The sequence below is a fragment of the Ceratotherium simum genome, chromosome 15 (assembly GCF_057802395.1).
Source record: "Ceratotherium simum simum isolate JZ-2026a chromosome 15, ASM5780239v1, whole genome shotgun sequence".
Taxonomy (NCBI): Eukaryota; Metazoa; Chordata; class Mammalia; order Perissodactyla; family Rhinocerotidae; genus Ceratotherium; species Ceratotherium simum.
In genome coordinates this window covers 4,217,986-4,239,698 of record NC_141914.1, presented here as the reverse complement: position 1 = coordinate 4,239,698, position 21,713 = coordinate 4,217,986, and the positions used below count along the sequence as shown (strand labels likewise).

General features: G+C 35.3%; 1 long non-coding RNA gene and 1 pseudogene across 1 annotated transcript in view; one reads left to right on the top strand and one right to left on the bottom strand.

The window, feature by feature from the left end:
* Positions 1 to 21,713, bottom strand: part of LOC147915105 (uncharacterized) — a 57,376-nt gene that overhangs the window by 8,797 nt on the left and 26,866 nt on the right. The window lies entirely within an intron of this gene.
* LOC147915106 (non-structural maintenance of chromosomes element 4 homolog A-like) lies at positions 1,080 to 14,065 on the top strand (annotated as a pseudogene).

The following is a 21,713-nucleotide window of genomic DNA, read 5'->3' as shown; positions in this document are numbered from 1 at the left end:
AGTGACATAATATTTGGGAAGCACCTGGCACATAAGAAGCCCTGATCAGATTTTATTTTACTTTTAAAATGTATGGAGGCTGATTGACATTGGCTTCTGAATAACAAATATCCTGTTTCTGAGGCTTCTTCTTTTTGGCTAGACTAGTTTTGATGGGAAACATGAATTTCTTTCCCAAATTTACAGCTTCTATGTGTGCTTGTCACTATTAAATGTGTGTGCTTGGGGTATACCATTTACAGTTTTCTCCCTGGGGTTTTCTTTAGGCTAGTTGGAATGCCACAGAATTAAAAAACACGTGGTGTATACTTGAAAAATATGGCAACATTCTCATTCTTCTCCTATGTCAAACTGTCTTTGCTTTTGTTTACATGAGGAAATGCGTAAGCAAATTTTAAAGGGGAATATTTTGGAATCAGTTTCCGCACAATGAATCTTTGGGTACATGGACATCTCTGATGTAAAATCTCCTGGCTTTGTTTCAGGAAAAACATTATTGTTTAAAAGCTGTCATTTGGAATGCAGTTTAAAAACTTTTCAACGGCTATAGAATTATACACAGATTCTGAACAAAGAAATGTAAAATAAGCATGTGCTACTCATCTTTTTCACACATCTATAATAATCATTTAACAGGTAAATCTAGAAGTAAAGTGTCGTGTGTGTGTCTTGATTTCATTTCATGTTTTTCCCTTTTGAACATCATTTCTTTCTGTAACTCATAGCCTTTTTATTATTACTATTATTCTAAACTTCCTTTTACAAATCTCTCATTTTTAAATTATGAAAGCGGGTGTCCAATATTTTCCGTAAAGCAGGAATTCTTGCATTTATTCATTTGTTTAATGGATGATGACTGAGGGCCAACTATGCTCCTGGCACTCTTTCAAGTTCTCTGAATACAATGGTGAGCAAAACAAATAGGGTCCCACCTTCAAGGAGCTTAAAAATATTGGTAGAAATAGAAATTATTGAAATAATTCCCAGATGTAATTACACGCTGTGGTGAGTGACATAAATAATAATTGCAGGGTGCTCTTGAAAGCATAGTTAAGGGAAATGATCTAGTCAGTTGAGAGATGGCTCTGAGTGAAGATCTGAAAGATGAATACAAGGTAGGTGAGGAGAAGAAGAAAGAACATTCTAGACAGAGGCATTGACATAAAAGCATCAGAGCATTTTCAAGGAAGAGAATGCCTAACGTGAGCCTGGAGCTGTAGGGTTGGTTTAAGGATTTGATCTAAAGCTAAAGGAAGGCTTGGAAGAGTTTTAAAAAGGGAATAAAATGAAGACATTTGGATTTTTAAAGGTCACTGTGTCCAAGGTGGGAAAAATGAGGAGGAAAGTAAAAGGAGATGGAAGGAAATCAGTTAGGATGTTCCCGAGCGAAGAGGGTTTGGAATACTAGTGACGGAGAGAAGCAGACAGATTGAAGAGGTCTGTGGGAAGAAAGTGTTTCTTCTATTTATTTTTCCCCATTGTTTCTCTTTATCCACATTGTCTGCTGTGTTTCTCCTTCCTACTATAGGCAATCATTCAAACTGTTTAATGTATGTCTTTTTGCTTCTTTATGGTTAAGCAAAATATGAAATATTGCTTTGTAAGTATATATTCTTAATCTGTGTAAATATTATATTTTGGATTTTATTTTAAGATCCAATTCTGCTGCCATATACATCTAACCCATTATTTTTCTTATGGCATAGCTCTGAATGGTGTGCTCCCACCCACCCATTGAAGGTCACACAGATTGCCTCCAGCTTCGCACCACCCCAAATAGTGTGGCAAAGAATATCGAGGCACACCTTCACTTGTGGACCTAGGTGAGAATTTGGGAGGGCTCACAGTTCTTCTACTACTTTGGAGTATTTCCCTATAAGTTATTAGCCATTGCATTTTCTCTTTCAAAAAGTGCCTGTTCATATCCTTTACCTATTTTTCCCTTGGGATTGATGTCTTTTTCTTACTGATTTACAAGTGTGTCTTGTACAGCCTAGATATTAATCCCTTATTAGTCTCGTTTAGTCACCTGTCTCTTCACTGTATTAACAGTCTCATCATTAAACAAATATCCTTTTTGATACATAATTAAATTCATCACTGCTTTTGGAGAAGTTTGGGGAAACAGGTCATAGTTAATAATGCTCTCTATTGCCAAGAGATTAAGCAAGGAGAGGTCTCGAGTGATCATGTAAGATGAGAAGGAGTGGTGCAGGCAAAAGGTATGGGATTTCTCATCTCAGTTTTCTAATATGTAAAATAAGAATATTAATACTAGACCTATATACCTCTGTCTATGAGGAACAAATAAAATGATTTTGTAAACTAGAAAGGTTTTCATAAACGTTTGTAGGTTTATGATAACTACTTTTAATACATGGCTGGATCTATTAAGGGTCTTCAGATGATGTACAAGTTTGGTTAAAATTTAAATGGTACAAAACATTGGGTTTATGTGTGCTTTTAATTTAATATTTAACTCTGCATGAAGTCGCACCTCAAAATTAAGTTTAAAATATATTCCCAGTAACAGTATTAACTAGATAATTTTGGAGAATATATGTCTTCTTAAGTTGTAGAACATAGAATCTGAGTATTCTTGCTCAGAAATCTGCAGTTTACAGAACAAGAACACTTCACAGCACTAGATTTATTTCTGAAATAAATTATTTTATGAATTTAAATTATTTTAAAATGCAATTGGTAACTTGTTAATTAGAAGGAATGAAATTTTCAAATTCTTCTATGATTTGAATAATAACTAACATAATGTCTACTTAATAAACCCAGACTTTTCTAAGAAGTCAAACCCAATATTGCATAGAAGATTGTGTTTCTGAAAAAGCCATGTATTTTAAAACTGCAAAATCAGAGCAATATTTCACAAAGTGTATTTTACAGAATACATTTTCTAAGCTACTTTAATAAAGGCTATATTGAAAAAGTTTCCATGATCAAACAAGTTTAGAAAACACATATACATTTTGATGATGCAGAACTTCATAGTTTTTATTATGCTATTATTCGTTGTGAAAGTATAATATAAGATGTGCTCAATTATATAAAATTTTCCAAACTTAAACTTTATTTCTGGATTCATCTAGTGAGAGAAGCCTAGCTTGGAACATACACCATCCTTCTCACTTTTTGTCTACTTATTCTATAAATTAATGACAAAGTATTTTAAAATTTCCTAATATCATGTTGAATTTGCCTTTTTTCTTTTTATTCCATCAATTTTGCTCTACATATTTTGAATCCATATTATTAAGTGTGTTCAAGCTTGGAATTATTTTATCTTCCTATTGGGTTGGCAATTTTATCATGAGAAAATGTCTCTCTTTATCTGTGACGATGCTTCTTCCCTTAAAGTCTACTGTGCTTTTTTTTCCTGGTTCATGTTTTCACGGTATTTTTTTCTGTTCTTTGATTTATTTAATTGTTCCTTCTAAGCAGAATAGAATTGGATTTGCATCTTTGTCAAGTCTGAGAATTTTAGCCATTTAATTAAACTTTTTATTGAATTTATATTTACTTTAGTTATTAACACATTTGATTTTATATTTGCAGTCTTCGATATCTTTTTTGTCTCAAATATTTAGGTTTCTTTTCCCTCCTTTCTTGCATTATTCTGGATAATGAATACTTTTATTACTTTATTTTTCCTCTATTTTCTTGCAATATATGTTATATACATTATATAAGATTATAAGATTATAGTCTTATATAATATGTATATTAAGATATACAACATATATCTTTAATGGTTACCATAGAGAGTACAACATGCACCCCTGAATTATTAGTCTAATACAAAATATTGATTTTACTATTTCCCTCAATAATCCTAAAACCCTTTTGGTGAAGTTTTTGTACAAATATTTTAGCCATTTTATTGGATTGTTATTTTCTCATTATTGAGTTCTATGAGTATTTTTTCTTTTTGAATTAAATTTGGTGACAAATCTTTTATCAAATATGTGTTTTGAAATTATGTGGCTTGTCTTTTCATTTTCTTAACTTTAGATATAAATTTTTTATTTCTGAATTTCCTTTTTTTCTTTTTATATATTCTACTTCTTTGGTGAAATCTTTCCATATTTTCATCTATGTTCTCCATCTTTTATTCTCTGTTCTTGAACATATTATTCATAGGTGTGTTGAAGTCCTTGTCACTGAACTCTGATATCTAGATCACCTGTGTCTGTTTCTATCATCTATTCGGTCTCTTGGTTTTTGGTCATATTGTTCTGTGTCTACATACCCAGCAATTTTTTATTGAGTGTCAAACATCATATATATCAAATTATAGAGACTTCAAATGATATTCTTTTCTTTCAGATAAAGTTCACCATTTTCTCTGCTAGGCAGATAGAGTGAGGACTAATCAGTTTAATCCAACAGGGATTGAATTTAGTAGATACTGGATACAGTTTTGGTAAAACTAAGTCTGCCTCTATTAATTGGACATAGCCCAATTAAGTATGCTCTGTTGACTGGGCACGGCTCTCCAGTGTTTTCAACTGAGAGCCTGTTCAACTGAGAGTGTGTTCACAAGATCCCCTTCACAGTAGGTTCTAGTACAAATCGTTGTCTCTTTGGAACTCTGAGTTTGTCAAAATCGCTGCTCTGCTTTTCACAGGTGTTTTTTGTTTTAGTTTCTTTATCTCTTGCCCCATGAAACTTCAGAAATCAGCAAATGTCTTGAGGGGAAAATTTTCTGGTGCAAGATATCCTTTGAGTTTTACCATTGTCACTCTAGTGTGTGAGACTGCAAAGGCTCTGCACCTTTCTGTTCTCTAACACCACCTTTCTGCTAGGGCAAAACTCAGATTCTCAGTCTCTTGTTCACACCCCAGTTGACACATACCCCCATGAAAGAAAGCTGCTGAAGATTGTCAATTCATCTCTCCATAAGTCTCTCCTCTCTGGAATCTTAAGTCACTCCTATCTTCATTGCTTCAGCAGCTCTCTTCATGCTTTGAAACAGTTATTTTAAATTTTATTCAACTCTTCTGTTTTTCCTCAGTGGAAACACTGAGAAATTATAAGATCCTCCATTAAGTGCTACATATTAGAATTAAATTATATGCTAGATCATGCTTTAATATCTCTTAAGATATTTTAAATGACATTTAAGAATCCAAATTTGGGTGAAGATTCAACTTTGCAGACTACTACCAATACAAATGACTTAAATAATCTAATTCTACATATGGCTAAATTCACACAAGCACAGGTGATGACAATTCATTAAAGTCTACTTTTATAAATGATAGCAGGGAAATTTTTTGAAATCTATTATAAGACATATCATGATAACAGAAGTAATATAATATTAAAAAGTGTTTTATTTTTCAATGGAGGAGATACAGGTTTACTGGTAACAAGACACACCATTTTCTAGTCTTGTTTTAATATTTTTGAAAGATCAGTTAGTCACAATATTCTACCTTAGAATAACAAGATTCAGTAGAGTTTGTCTTTTAAGGCATTCTTACTGGCCTTGATTCCCTTCTCCTGTGCAACTCATCACTAAAATTTTTATTTTCAGTTTATATTATCTATTTTTCCATATAGTTCTTCAAACGTCTTCAAATGAATTAGAATATGATCCAGTATTTACCCAGACCCTACTCAACATTCTTATTTGTGACAATGGGATTACTATATATCTTTAACCTAAACCAGGATTGGCAAAGGGATTTCATCTTGTATGGCAAATCAAAAGGAAGAAATATCTTAAGCTGTTTGAAAAGATCTTAAAGGCACATCCAAGCCCAATCTGAAAATGTACCAAGAGAATTTAATGAGGTCTGTTACGCGTTGGAAGAAGAAATAGTAACAGACAATCTCGTTGGATCTTCAGTACTTAAAGCTGGACACAAAGTGAAAAATTCAGAAATATTTGTTAATTGACTAATTGAACTTTACTGAAAACTCATGAACATAATAACTAAAAAAGACTTTGGGTTTTATTGATAACTATTCTATTAAAAAAAGGGATTATTTCTTACAAGTGGTTCACTGAACTCTCTTGACCTCACGTCTTATTAATCTTTATATCCCAAAGTAAGACTTGTAAATGTGTCTCATGGTAAATGCTCACTAAATAATTTTTGACTAAACTTAATTGATTTTAAAGTATAAATAACAAATCGCATACAACAATACGTTATAAATAAATAAGCAAATCACATACAACAATACGTTAAAAAGATTATACACCATGATCAAGTGGGATTTATTCCAGGGATGCAGGGATGGTTCAACATTCACAAATCAATCAACGTAATACACCACATTAATAAAATGAAGAATAAAAATCACATGATCATCTCAATAGATGCAGAGAAAGCATTTGACAAGATACAGCATCCATTTATGATAAAAACTCTGAATAAAATGGGTATAGAAGGAAAGTACCTCAACATAACAAAGGCCATATATGACAAACCCACATCTAATATCATCCTTAATGGTAAAAAACTGAAAGCTATCCCTCTAAGAACAGGAACCAGACAAGGATGCCCACTGTCACCACTCCTATTTAACATAGTACTGGAAGTCCTAGCCAGAGCAATCAGGCAAGAGAAAGAAATAAAAGGGATCCAAATTGGAAAGGAAGAAGTGAAACTGTCACTATTTGCAGATGACATGATTTTATATATAGAAAACCCTAAAGAATACACCAGAAAACTTTTAGAAGTAATAAACGAATATGGTAAATTTGCAGGATACAAAATCAACATACAAAAATCAGTTGCATTTCTGTACACTAACAACGAAGTAGCAGAAAGAGAAATTAAGAATACCATCTCATTTACAATTGCAACAAAAAGAATAAAATACCTAGGAATAAACTTAACCAAAGAGGTGAAAGATCTGTACACCGAAAACTATAAAACATTGCTGAAAGAAATTGAAGAAGACACAAAGAAATGGAAAGATATTCCGTGCTCTTGGATTGGAAGAATTAACATAGTTAAGATGTCCATACTTCCTAAAGCCATCTATAGATTCAATGCAATCCCTATCAAAGTTCCAACAACATTTTTCACAGAAATAGAACAAAGAATCCTAAAATTTATATGGAACAACAAAAGACCCTGAATAGCTAAAAGAATCCTGAGAAAAAAGAACAAAGCTGGAGGTATCACACTCCCTGATTTCAAAATATACTACAAAGCTATAGTAACCAAAACAGCATGGTACTGGCACAAAAACAGACACACAGATCAATGGAATAGAATCGAAAGCCCAGAGATAAACCCACACGTCTATGGACAGCTAATCTTTGACAAAAGAGCCAAGAACATACAATGGGGAAAAGAAAGTCTCTTCAACAAATGGTGTTGGGAAAACTGGATAGCCACATGCAAAAAAATGAAAGTAGACCCTTACCTTACACCATATACAAAAATTAACTCCAAATGGATTAAAGACTTGAATGTAAGACCTGAAACTATGAAACTTCTAGAAGAAAACATAGGCAGTACGCTCTTCGACATCGTTCTTAGCAACATCTTTTCAAACACCACATCTGACCGGGGAAGAGAAACAATAGAAAAAATAAACAAATGGGACTACATCAAACTAAAAAGCTTCTGCACAGCAAAGGAAACCATCAACAAAACACAAAGACAACCTAACAATTGGGAGAAGATATTTGCAAACCATACGTCTGATAAGGGCTTAATCTCCAAAATATATAAAGAACTCATGCATCTCAACAACAACAAAACTAACAACCCAATTAAAAAATGGGCAAAAGACCTGAACAGACATTTCTCCAAAGAAGATGTATAGATGGCCAACAGACACATGAAAAGATGTTCAAAATCACTAACTATCAGGGAAATGCAAATCAAAACTACAATGAGATATTACCTCACGCCCGTCAGAATGGCTATAATTAACAAGACAGGAAACAACAAGTGTTGGAGAGGATGTGGAGAGAAGGGAACTCTCATACACTGCTGGTGGGAGTGCAAACTGGTGCAGCCACTATGGAAAACAGTATGGAGATTCCTCAAAAAATCAAGGATAGAACTACCATATGATCCAGCTATTCCACTGCTGGGTATTTATCCAAAGAACTTGAAAACACCAATTTGCAAAGGTACATGCACCCCTGTGTTCATTGCAGCATTATTCACAATAGCCAAGACTTGGAAGCAACCTAAGTGCCCATCAAGGGACGAATGGATAAAGAAGCTGTGGTATATATACACAATGGAATACTATTCAGCCATAAGAAACGATGAAATCCAGCCATTTGTGACAACATGGATGGACATTGAGGGTATAATGCAAAGTGAAATAAGTCAGAGGGAGAAGGTCAAATACCGTATGATTTCCTTCTAAGTAGTAGATAATAACAACAATAAACAAACACATAGGGACAGAGATTGGATTGGTGGTTAGCAGAGGGGAAGGGGGGAGGGAGGAGGGTGAAAGGGATAATTCGGTACATGTGTGTGGTGAAGGGTTGTAATTAGTATTTTGGTGGTGAACATGATGTAATCTATGCAGAAATAGAAGTACAATGATGTACACCTGAAATTTTTACAATGTTATAAACCAATGTTACTGCAATAAACAAAAAATTAAAAAATAATAATAATAAATAAATAAATAACCTAAATCTTATTAAATATTTATTATTAGTGTTTTACAATGATCTTATATTTGATAAAGAATATAAGTAAAGATTTAGCTATGGAGAAAACATACTTTCATTGATGTAATATAGATGAAAGTGGTGTTAGTGAAAATAGATGTAAAACATCTACTGTTTAAAATATGTTTTGAGTGATTATTAGGTTCTTCCCAACCTACTGGGGAAAATAAATCACTAATTGAAATCCTTAATGAAGAGTTTTGAACCATAAAAGTAGCTACCAGAGGCACTCTTAGATGCTCCTCTTATTGAGAAACATCTTTGAACCAGATACCTGCAAGACATCAGCTTTAGGGAATTGTAATTACTGGGTATTTGTTTCTCTTTTACCTTGATCTCTATTTTCCTCCACACAGCGACCATCCAAATATTCCAGGTATTGGCTCTATCTTGGAATTTAGTAGAAGAATGAGTTGTGAATATCCTGGATAAATCAATTTCATTCAACTAGTTTAAAAAACTTGATTGACTTCCAAAGGGAGTACACAGTGGAATACAGGGGCCCTGCAGTCTGAAGGCTCCCAGTATAGAGAACAGATGTGCACAAGCAACAAGTTAATTATAGGAAAATGTTTTATGAGAAGGGTTGCAAAACGTGGAGTGCTGTGTTTTCCAATATTTCCTCTTACATTTGGCAATCAATTCTTTACCAAAAAGAACATCAGTTACTCACTATTTCTTCAAAGAGTCCTGTATTTCCAGAAGTCTTTATGGGAGCATTTTCTCCTTTTTTCCTTCTCTGGTTTTAATTGAGTATTTTGTATGATTGCATTTTATCATCTCTCTTAGTATATCAATTATACTGATTTTTAAAATGTTGTTAGTGGTTGCCCTAGAATTTACAATATCTATTTTTAATTAATCTGAGCCCAACTTCAAATAACACTGTACCACTTCACTTGTAATGCAGGTGCCTTATAGCCAAGCATGCCCAATTCCTCCCTCCCATCCCTTTTAACAATGCTGTCACTCATTTCACTTATCCATGTGCTACAATCAGCCAATACATGTTACTAGTATTACTTTAAACAGTTATCTTTTAGATCAATTAAGAATAAGAACAATAGAAGATTTTATTTCACCCTTAGTTTATTTCTTCTCTAATGCTCTTCTTTTCCTCATGTAGATCTGAATTTCTGATCTATTATCATTTTCCTTCTCCCTGGAGAACTTTTAACATTTCTTACAGGGCAGGTATGATGGTGGTGAATTCCTTCAGTTTTTGTTTGTCTAAGGAAATCTTTATTTCTCCTTCATTTTTGAAAGATAATTTCACTGGATATAGCATGCTAGGTTGGTGAGTTTTTCCCTTAAACCTCTTAAATATTTCCTTCCACTCTCTTCTTACTTGCATGATTTCTGGAGAAGTGCACTGTAATTCTTATCTCTGTATTTTTTTTCTTTCTAGATAAAGTGTTATTTTTTTCCTCTAACTTCTTTCAAGATTTTCTCATTGTCCTTCGTTTTCTGCAGCTTGAATAAGACATTACTAAGTGTAGTTGGGTTGCTTTTTGTTTCTTTGGCACTTGTGCTTGGTGTTCTCTGAGCTTCTTGGGTCTGTGGTGTAGGGTCTGTCCTTAAATCTGGAAAGGTCTTGACCATTAGTACTTCAAATAGTTCCTCTGCTCCCTTCTTTTCTTCTCCTAGTAATCCAGTTATGCATGTGCTACACTTTCTGAAATTATCCCACAGTTCTGGGATATTCTTTTCTGTCATTATTTTTTCTCCTTGCATTTCAGTTTGGGAAGTTTCTATTGACCTATATTCAAGCTCACTTATTATTTCCTAGACCATGTCCCGTCTGTTGATGAGCCCAGAGGCATTCTTTGTTTCTGTCACAGTGTTTGTGATTCTTCCAATTTTTTCCTAGACTTTCCATCTCTCTGCTTACTGTGATGAGCTTATTACTCATCTGTGGTTACCCGTTGTCTACTTTTCCCATTAGAGTCCCTAAAATAGTAATCATGGTCATTTCAAATTTTATGTCTGATAATTCCAACACCTGTGTCATATACGACCCTGGTTCTGATGCTTGCTTTGTCTCTTGAGACTGTGGTCTTTCTTACCTTTTAGTATGCCTTGTAATTTTTTTGTTGAAACTGGACATTATGGGAACTGAGGCAAGGAGGCTGTTAGTATGATCTATTGTGTTGATCCGCCTTGGAGTTGGGCTCTATGTAATGTTTGCTGTAGCTGTAGAAGCCTCTGCTGTGCCAGAGGCTTCTGATTCCTCAAAAGTCCTTTTTGTTGGGCTCACGTTGACTTTGAATTTCTGTAAGTACTCTTCCTCAGAGAGAGTCTGTGTGTTGCAGCCCTCTTCTCTGTCATCTGTTGTTATTATGCTGAGCCCTGTTGGTGTGGTGGTAATGTGTGAGAGTGCAAGTATTCTTTAATCTTTTGATTAAATCTCAGTCTTTTTAGTGGGTCTTTGTCCTTCACTGTGGTGACTGTGACTTTCACAGGTAATCTTATCTTTCTCCCTAAGGAGGTGAGACAGTAAAGTTAGAGGGGGCTGGAGAGGGAGGTGTGCTCTCACCCCAGCTGGGATAAAATCTTTTCTCCTAAAAATAAGCCTTTGTTATGAAAACCCTCTGGATCTATTTAAAAATGATCACTCTTCCCCTACTTACACCAAGGCTATGAGGATATTTTTCTTGGCTCTTCATCATTAGAATCCAGTGGGGTTCCTGGAGGTAAAGCCCACAAATTGTGCCCTTCGCCTTCACCCAAGACTGCAGCCCTCAGGGTTTCTCACTCTCGTGCTGGTCCACACTCAGCCTCTAGCAATTCATGAAAATTACCACGTGTATTCCTACCAGTTTATGGTTCCAGTGGCTTCTGCACCAGGTAAGCAGGTCTTGGCTGTGACTTTCTGTACTCACTTGTCTTTCCAGATTTAAGGGTGGAGGTTTGCCTTGTGGTGCAGTTTCTGGTGGGTCAAAGAAAAGCCATCAATTTTCAGCTTGTTCATCTTTTTCTTGTTGTAAGGACAGGCGTGACAACTTCCAACCTTTTTTCATATATGAGCCAAAACCAAAAGTCTTGGGGAAACAATTTTTTTAACTCAATTGTTCCTAAAAAGTAAGTTAAGATCTTCTTGACCTGAAGAGAATGTGAACAGAAATAAAAATGAGTTCAGAATGATTTCCACTCTTCCATTCTATGTGTCTATGATTGCAATATGCATTACAATTGTTAAAATTATTATGTATCAAATGTGTCTTCAGCAGATGTGAAACTGGCTGCTTTGAGAAAACTTACTTGCCCTTTTTGGCATTATTAGAAAAAATAAAAACCAAGTCAGGGGAAGAAACTGTTTTTTTCATCAACTCAGACTCTGGGTATAAATTCAAAGAAAAGTCTCTACATCTGTAAATCCTTGGCATATAACACATGATTATACTTGGAGTTTGAGCAGTATAAAGTGTGATTTTTCCAAAGTCAGTGCATCTCAAGTCATGTTGAGCTATTTTATGCATAAGGACTTAGCCATTCATCTGTAGCCATTTTTCATATGACCTTTAAATATAAACAACAGAAAACATTATGTTCTTCTTTTAACAGTTTTCTCTATTTAGACCTAACAGACTTATACCTAGCACACAGTAGGTACTCAATATATGTCTGATGAATTGAATATTTTGATATTATATCCAGTGTTCTAATGGTAGATTCAACTTTTTTCCTTAAAAAAATGAAGAACCAGTCCGCTTTATACCTGAAAGATGTAGGAATCTCTTCTGACCCCATCTAAATTCTCTCCATCACTTAATAGCATGTGTCCTCTGCTTGTCATCTTCTCGGTGTATAACTTCCTCTCAGTCTGATTTTACAGATAATCGACATTGGGTGCAAGAAAGGATTTGCTTCCTTTATTCTGAATGACAAGTTGAAAAATTATTCAACAGAGATTGATCTAGTCAGAACTGTTAAGCTGATTAAATTCATCTTTGGCAACACTTCAGCATTCTTTCTGCACCATTTCCTACTGGCTGCGTCGCTTCTTACCAGCATCTCAAGACCAAGGGCCCTTATTTGGTCTAATAATTTATGTCTGATCTGAAATTATTACTCAGATCTTTTTCTCTCCAACAGAGACTTTTGTTTATTCATGTGACTCATCTCAATTAGGTGATGGGTGGAAAGGAAACAGCTCTAATCCACACTGACATATAAAAGACTGACAGCTTTCCAAGGCAGCTTTGCTCTTGAGGAGTAGGTCGTTAAACCAAATGAATTTCTGATTGAGTTTTAAGAGGCCATTTGTCTATCAAAGAGGGATGATTAAAATTCCATCCAAAGCTGAGGCCAGGACTGGGACAGAGATCAAAACTGGGATTGGAATCAGGATTAGTCCCAGTTCTGGTCTCTGCGTCCCCTGGAGTGGCACAGCACTGAAGTACAGAGAAAATGAAGGTAGTCTGTGCTCGTAGGATGCTGTAACTATGAAATCAGTGGATGAGGTCACAGACCAGACAAAGTTTGGGGCAGGGAGTGACAACGGCTAGTGTACCAGATGTTCTACCATTACTGGTGCCGAATATAAGCAACAGATTAGCAGAAACCCTTGAAGAAAGCAACACTCTTTTAAGTGACGAGTGCCAATTTCTTGTTTTGTCTTCAAATTTGGAAAAAGAGAAAGAAAATCAATATTATCTGAGAATTATTTTGATTTATTAAGATTTGATGGTGCTCTACTGACTATATGGGTGTAAATCTGCTAGTAGTTGAAGAATTCTTCATGGTGAACAAAGTTGTGATTTCATATTCATAGTTTATGACTCTAGTGCAATAGCAGAATTTGCCTTTAGTAAAGCCCACATATTACATGTCCTGTTGGATTCAATACAGTAAGAATTCCTTGTGTCAATGCCATGAACTGATCATTCAACAAAAGTTTGTATTATGGAAGAGGAGGAGGCAATGCCTGTGTGGTTAAAAAGAATGAAATAATCTCATCAAGACGCAAAACAAAAAGGAATAGAAATAATCTTGGGATTGTTAAAGACATATGTTTAAGAAGAACCTAAAACTCCTTTGTTGTTCTGTGACTTTGTGGCTGATCCACATTTTTTTCCATGCACTTGAAAACCAAATTCATTATATTCCTTCATTATAAAAAATGGTTTTGCAACAATAAGACTTGACCAAAACAAATTGCCAATAAAAATCCTGTTAATATTAACTAACAAAGCAAGAAAGTTGACCTAAACGTCAAAATTAGGAACCAGGGAAATTATAGCTTTGAGTTATTGAGACTGGAAGGAAATTGTGAAGATTTTTGAAATTTCAGCGCCTGTGATCACTTCAAATCAAAGTCGGCAAAGACTAACTTCCAAAGGAAAGATGATTCTAATATTTTCTAAAGTTTCAAATCGATAGAGTAAGCAAAAAGGAAACAAGAGTATATTGTTTATATTGTATAATTAAACTTTTTTTCCCCAAAATAAACTGTTTCCTTTAGATAGTGCACATTCTGGTAGAGAATAAACTTGTCCTTTTTTTTTTTTTTTTTTGGTGAGAAAGATTGCTCCTCAGCTAACACCAGTTGCCAATCTTCCTCTTTTTGCTGAGGAAGATTAGCCCTGAGCTAACATCTGTATCCATCTTCCTCTATTTTGTATGTGGGATGCCACCACAGCATGGCTTAATGAGCAATGCGTAGGTCTACACCTGGGATCTGAACCAGCAAACCCCGGGCCGCTGAAGCAAAGCACGTGAACTTAACCACTACACCACTGGATCAGCCCCAAATTTGTCCTTTTGAATCGTTTTTGAGTAAAGGAAATTCTCTGCCACGTTTATTTAAAAACACAACTCAGCTAATAACGAAGCAAACTGATTAAGCTACAAAATGACAGTTTTAAAAACCCATCAGAAAGCTGAGAATGCACATAAATCTGAAAGAAGAAACCTATAGCTGCTTCATCCATGGAACAGCAGTTAGAAACAAAAGAATCCATCACAAGGACATTCCAGACTATTACCGAATTGCTGATAGCCACCTGTGGTCTGGAATGATACATTAGAATCCTGAGGACCCCCAGCCACAGAGAGAGCCTGCACCCAGCCACCAACCCTTTTCTGCACCACAGATCGGGGCCAGGCAGGAGAGTCAGAACTCTCTCTCTCTCTCTCCCCCTCTCTGTCTTTCTCTTTCTCTGACCCTCTGCAACTGCACCCAATGCACTGCAGTAGGCTTTGAGGGCTGAAGGCCAGGCAACAGGGCAGAAAGTGGTTTTCCAAGAGAGTTCATTGCTACAGATTTTATAGAAATTGAAAAGATAAGAAAAAGGTAATGAGGAAAATGTTATGCCAAGAAATATGACGACTTAGATGAGATAGACAAATTCCTTGAAAATCCCCTTGAAATTCCTTAGATGAGCTAGAAATTCCTTGAAAACCAAAAATGACTCAAGAATAAATGACAAGGGCAGGCCCCGTGGCTTAGTGGTTAAATGCGCACGCTCGGCTACTGGTGGCCCGGGTTCGGATCCGGGGTGCGCACCGACGCACCGCTTGTCCGGCCATGCTGAGGCCGGGTCCCACATACAGCAACTAGAAGGATGTGCAGCTATGACATACAACTATCTACTGGGGCTTTGGGGAAAGAAAAAAAGGAGGAGGATTGGCAATAGATGTTAGCTCAGAGCCAGTCTTCCTCAGCAAAAAGAGGAGGATTAGCGTGGATGTTAGCTCAGGGCTGATCTTCCTCACAAAAAAAAAAAAAAAAAAAGAATAAACGGCAAATCTGAATAGCCTTATATATATTAAAGAATTTGATTTCATAATAAAAAAAATTTTCCTTAAAGAAAATTCCAGATCCAGGTGGTTTCACTAATAAATTTGATTATACATTTAAGAAAGACATAACACCAATCTTAGAATACTCTTTCATAAAATAGAGAATAACAGAATACTTCACAACTGGTTTTATGAGGCCAGCATAATCCCGATTCCAAAACCTGACAAAGATGTTACAAGAAAAGATAACTACAAGCCAATTTCTTTTATGTACATAGACCCAAGAGTCCTTAACAGAATATTAGCAAATTGAAGCTAAAACATCATGAACAACTGGGGTTTTATTCCAGAGATAAAAAGCCAGTTTAACATTAAAAAATAAATCATATTAGCAGAGTAAAGAACAAAATCATATGACCATCTAAATGGATGCAGAAAAGCATTTGACAAGATATGATACTTATTCATGTAGAAATTTATAACAATTAGGCATAGAATAGGGATCCTAAGTCTGATAAGAGTCATTGATGAAAAAAATCTACAGCTAACAATATACCTAATGATGAAAATATGTACACTTTTCACGTATAATTGTTAATAATGTATGTTCACTCTCACCATGCCTATTCAGCATTGTACTGGTAATCCAAGCTAGTGCAATAAAGCATGAAAAAAGTGAGGGAAAGACTTTACAAATGAAAAAGTAGAAGTAAAGTTATCTTTATGGTAAACAACATCATTTTTACATTGAAAATCTCAATGACTCCTCCAAAAATATTAGAATAAGCATTTTAGGAAGTTCATAAATTAATGGCCAATATAAGAAAATCATTTATATTTTTATATACCAGCAATGAACAATTCGAAAATCAAACTTTAAAAAAAAAGCTATGTAATACAGCATGTAAGAACAAAAATTACTTAGGAAAAAATATATCAAAAAGAGATGCAAGACTGTATACTAAAAACTACAAAACGATGCAGAAAGAAATTAACAGTAACCTAAATAAATTTAAAGATGTACCACGTTCATGGATTGGAATATGAATTATTATTAAGATGTCCATTTTCCCAAGGTTGAAACACAGAGTTAAGGCAATGCCAATCAAAATCTCAGAAGGGGCTTCACTTATGCTTAAGGTGTAGAAAGCCACAAGGGAATTTGCTCCCACCCTAAAAATGAGAAAAAGTCACACAATCTACAAAATCATAACTTTTTAAAAACTCATCATAGAGCTGGGATTTCAAGGTAACCATGTGAACTGAGTTCTAAAGAGTAACAAGTCCCTCCAAAAATAGATGGGACACACGCTCTTTCAACTTTGGAAGAGGCTATGAGGAAAAAGAGGCCACCTTAAAAGCAGATAAGAAGAAATCAGCTCAAATTTAACAAATTTAATTAAATTTAAGTGTGGCCTAGCATATCAATTTAGAATAACCAAGAATTACAAACACAAGGGCAGTTCAGGTAGTTCATATTCACTTACAAGATTTTTTTTTTAATGGGCCTCCACAAGGTGCTTACAAGAAGATTTGAGGCAGAGCAAACACCTGGGGAGGGCTTTCCTTGGTGATGTACACACGCAGGTGAGGGACATTCCGTGACTACCACTGGGAGACAGGCATGAAACCCTATATGTGTCGTTGAAACCTTCTCTCCTATGAAACAAAAACCTCAAGAAACTGGAGAAGGGGCAGGAAATACTCCTTCCTACAGGGCCCAGGAAAAGAATGTCTGCTCCTGGAAGGAAGAGGCAGAAGCAAAACCCATCTGCCTCTGTGGAAAAGGCAGAACACTTTCCCAGTTTCCAGGAATTATCCATTGCTTCTGGAGAGGTACATAGATCTGACAAAGGACTCATATGCAGTATATATAGACATTCCTCCAAATCTTCAATACAAAGACAAACAGCATCATAAAATGGACAAGAGTCTTGAACAGGCGCTTCAGAAAGGAAATGCTTGAATGGGCAATAAGTATATGAAAACTGCTCAATATCGTTACTAACCAGTGAAACGCTAACTGAAGCCACAATGGAATACCATTTTATACCACTGTAATGGCTAAAATCAGGAGGATTACTAATAGCAAATGTTGGCAAGTATGTAGAGAAACTGAGGGTGTAAAATGTGGAAATGTAAAATGTTTTTTAATAGTCAAATATACAAAACAAACATTACCAAATCCAATCAAGCAATGTATTAAAATAATTCTAACATGTTGAGTTTACCCTGTAGGTACAAGAATGATTTAACATCAGAAAATGTATTACTTTAATTTACTGCGTTACCAAATAAACATAAAAACCATAATACCATCTCAACAGATGCAAAATGAAGCATTCAATAAAATTCAAAACCATTTCTAGTGAAAAACTCTAGCAAACTAAGAAGAGAAAGAAATTTCCTGAAACCTAATATAATTGACGAAACTCTACAACAAATATCATTAGTCAGAAATAAGGATCCTCTTTATTATTATTTATCTTTAACATATTTTTGAATATTTGAGCCAAGGCAAGGAAGATGAAGGGAGTAAATGGGCAAAAAAGGAATAACAAAATTGTCATTGGTCACAGATGCTCTTATCATACATACGGACTAAGCAAACGTACAACCAAACTATTAGCACTATTAAGAGAATTTAGGGAGATACTGGATACATTCCTATTTATTACCAAAAACAATTTAAAGTGAATGAGGATAAAATGAAACATCAGAATGTAAAAAGACATACAATAACTTTGGTGATAAAAGTAAAATATATATTCTTGAAATACATAAAAAGAAGACCAAAAGAAATAAAAACAGTTTATCATGTTTATGGCTGGGAACCAACAATATCATAAAGGTGTCAACTCATCCAAAATTAATCTATAAATTTGGCGCAATTCTAAAAAAATCTAATAAAATTCCTTATGATTTGACAAATGGACAACTAAATTCAAATAAAAGCACAATCAGCCAACGAGAGGTAAAAGAGTTTTGAGAAGGAAATGGTGGAGGAACTCACTCTACCAGATATCAAGATATATAAAAAGCTATAGCAATATAATATAAAAGCAGTGTGATATTGATGCATGAATGGAAAATCAACCAATGAGACGAAAAAATAAAGTGCAGATGTAGACACATAAATATTGAGATCTGGTAGATGACTAAGTTCCTTTTTCAAATCTTTGGATGGAAATTGAGCAGTTGAATAAATGTTGCTTGGATAATTAGGTCTAAGAAAAAAATAAAATTAGATTCTTAGTTTATACTGTTCTTAAAAAAATCTATGTGAATTAAAGACCTAATGTAAAAAGTAATACTTTGAATTTTCTAAAAGAAAGTATTGAAATATATTTTCATTATATCAGAAAACAAAGAATTTTTAAAAAGACACAAAAAGCATAAACCATAAAAGAAAAGCCTGTTAAATTTGATTACAGTAAAATGAAAACTCCAGTATGAAAAAAGGCCCCATAAACAAATCTAAAAGTCAAGCTACAAAGAACACTTATTGCAATATTTAGCTGACAAAGCATTTATACTGTCTGGAATCTACAGGTGAATCCTATAAATCAATAAGGAAAAGATAATTCCATAGAAAGTAGGTAAAAATATATAAATAGAACCTTCACAGAAAAGGAAATTCAAATAACTGATAAATATAGATTTTCAAACTTACGAAACAAAGAATGTTTGGAAGACTAGGCAATGATGATGGGAAAGATCTTAAGTGAAGTGGAAGATAGATGATTGAGGGGGAAGCAGAGGAAATGAAAGGTTCCAGAGTAAACAGGAGGGCATGGGAGCCCAGAGCCCAGAAGATAGAAGTGCTTCTGGTCAAAGCGTCACCTCCTCTAGTAACACAGACAGAAGGAGGAGAAGATGCATGAAGATGCAGGTAGGTTTGTGGGTTGGATGGTCAGGAATTTAGCTGGTTCTATTCAAGTGGATTTTCTTTTTCTCTGTGAAGTAAATCAGCTAAAAATAAATAGCTATGGTATAAGGTTGAGAGATAAGTTGCAGTTTGAGGATAGAAACGAAAGTTTGAAATGACCTTTGAAAAAAGTAGGAAGGCAAGTTGACCAGAGAAAAAGATAAGGTTTGTGTTTCTAAATTTATAGTGAGACCTTTCTTCCAAAGCAGATGGTTGAGTTGATAGAGGATTACACTTTTCTGAGAAAAAGAGGTCAAAAATTCAATGGTTTTATCAGGATAATCACTGAAATTCTGGATAGTGTAATCTGACCTGAAGGGAGAGAAAAAAGGAGATAAGATAAAAATGAAGAGTCAATGAACTGGAGAGACCAAAAGGGTAGAATAATTTACATGTAAGTAAACTAAAAAGATTAGAGGTTGTGATGGGAGTGAGGGAGTTTAATTAGTGATTTTTAGAGCTGGAGCAATTTGCATGGTGACATGTCCAGGACGTAACAGATGGAGAAAGTTATTGATTAGAGATATCTGGGGTTTGAGTAACTTATCCACATGAACCGTCAATGGGTTGGAGAAGAAAATCATGAGCCTGGGGTCAAAGTCTCAAAGAATATGGGGAAATGAGTAGGAGATAGGTAGAATGCAACAACAGGAAAGTGGAGAGGTTTTTACAACATCTGGAATATTCTCTCCTAAAATACAGAATTGTGATATATACACGAAGGAGTCATTTCCATGGGTCTTTGGGAATACGTATATGATTGCAAACTATATTCTGAAATATTGTCATATGTACAGAAGCAACAAAACCAGCAGAGAATTTAAATTAAAATATAAAAATTCCACATAGGGATGGCTTATAAGAATGTGGCTTCAGCACTGCAGAGATTGAGAACAAGAATCTAATATATTCTTCTTTTAAGTATTAAAATTACTTGACAGTTCCAATATCCGGCTAAAGTCTTATACTGGCTTGAAGCAAGCAAGAGTTCTGAGTGCTTTTTGTCCAGAAGAACTTGGCTTGAGAGAATTTTTGGCTGAGCTGGAAGTTGAGTAACTGGGACATGAAAGTAGGGCTGCTCAGCAGAGGGCCCGTCAGCCCTGCCTGCTGCTTTAGGCAATGTGTGTCCTAGTCAGAGTCCCACTCAAGAGTGCATGTCATCAGAAGTAAGTGGTTTGTTCTTATTGAAGAAGACATTGCTTGCAAAGAAATGCCAAGTAGTGTCCAAAGAAATGAATCAAGGTATAAAATCTGGGCTGGTCTTAGAGTTGATTTTGCACATAGGTCAAAAGAAGCATTTGTGAAGTGGCAGAGCATCTGTGAAGGGAATTGTTTCTGCAGTGTGGGGGCCATTTTGGCATAGGCAAGGGGATCACTCAGCAGCTCTGGCATTTGTATGGCCATAATTTTTTGCCAGGAAATATTTACCCCATAGTCTGACACTGTCTGCTCTTAAATTAGGGCAGGCAGTTACCATAGTTCTACGGCATTAAATAGGTTTCTTTGGGGGAATAAATGGTCTGGAGATGTACTGTAACAGCTCACCACTGAGCATGTTCCCCAAGGAGATTATGTGGGTGAGAAAGCTTGGTTCTGTGAGGGTCACAAAGAACAGGGCTCCAAATTCAACCCCACCTGAAAATTTTATCCCACATTGATTTTAGCAGCTGATCTTCCCCATCCCAGCTCTGGAGCCATCTTTTAGCCCAAAAAGACTGCCTGGGAGTGGTTTTCAACCCAAATCAGGGATAATTGAGGGTGTATGTGTGTGTGTGCAAGCGCAAGTTCCTTGGACCTGATTGTTCACCTCAAGAAGATGAGCTTTGTCAAACCATCCACATTTTAGTGACAAAAATATCATACTATACATAAAAGCCATCAGATAGACTATCTTATGGTTACAACAGACCTAGAGTGTTTTGATTCAATGTCCTCACTGTTGAGACGAGGGAACTGAGATCTGGCTGTGTTCAGTAATTTGCTCAAAGTCACAGAGCTAGATAGCGATGGAGCCAAGACCAAAACCCAAGTCTCCTGATTTTCAGTCTAGGGTTTTTTAACAATACCAACTAATCTAGGCTCACTCTGTGATTTCCTCTTCTCAGCCTTTGCTCCTGCTGGGGTATGCCTTCATTTAGCACAGTGCCCTTATCCCAAGGCCTACCAATTCTTATTGTGAAAGACTTCAGGCATAGAAAAAGTCTAGAGAATATTATGAGGAAAACACATGTACCCACCTAGCTGAACTATACTTTGCTTTTATGTCTTTCCCTTCCCCTCACTTCCCAGAGATGACCATTAAACGAAATCTTGAGTTTATTATGCCAATTCAAGTTGTTATACTCTCTATCTATTTAC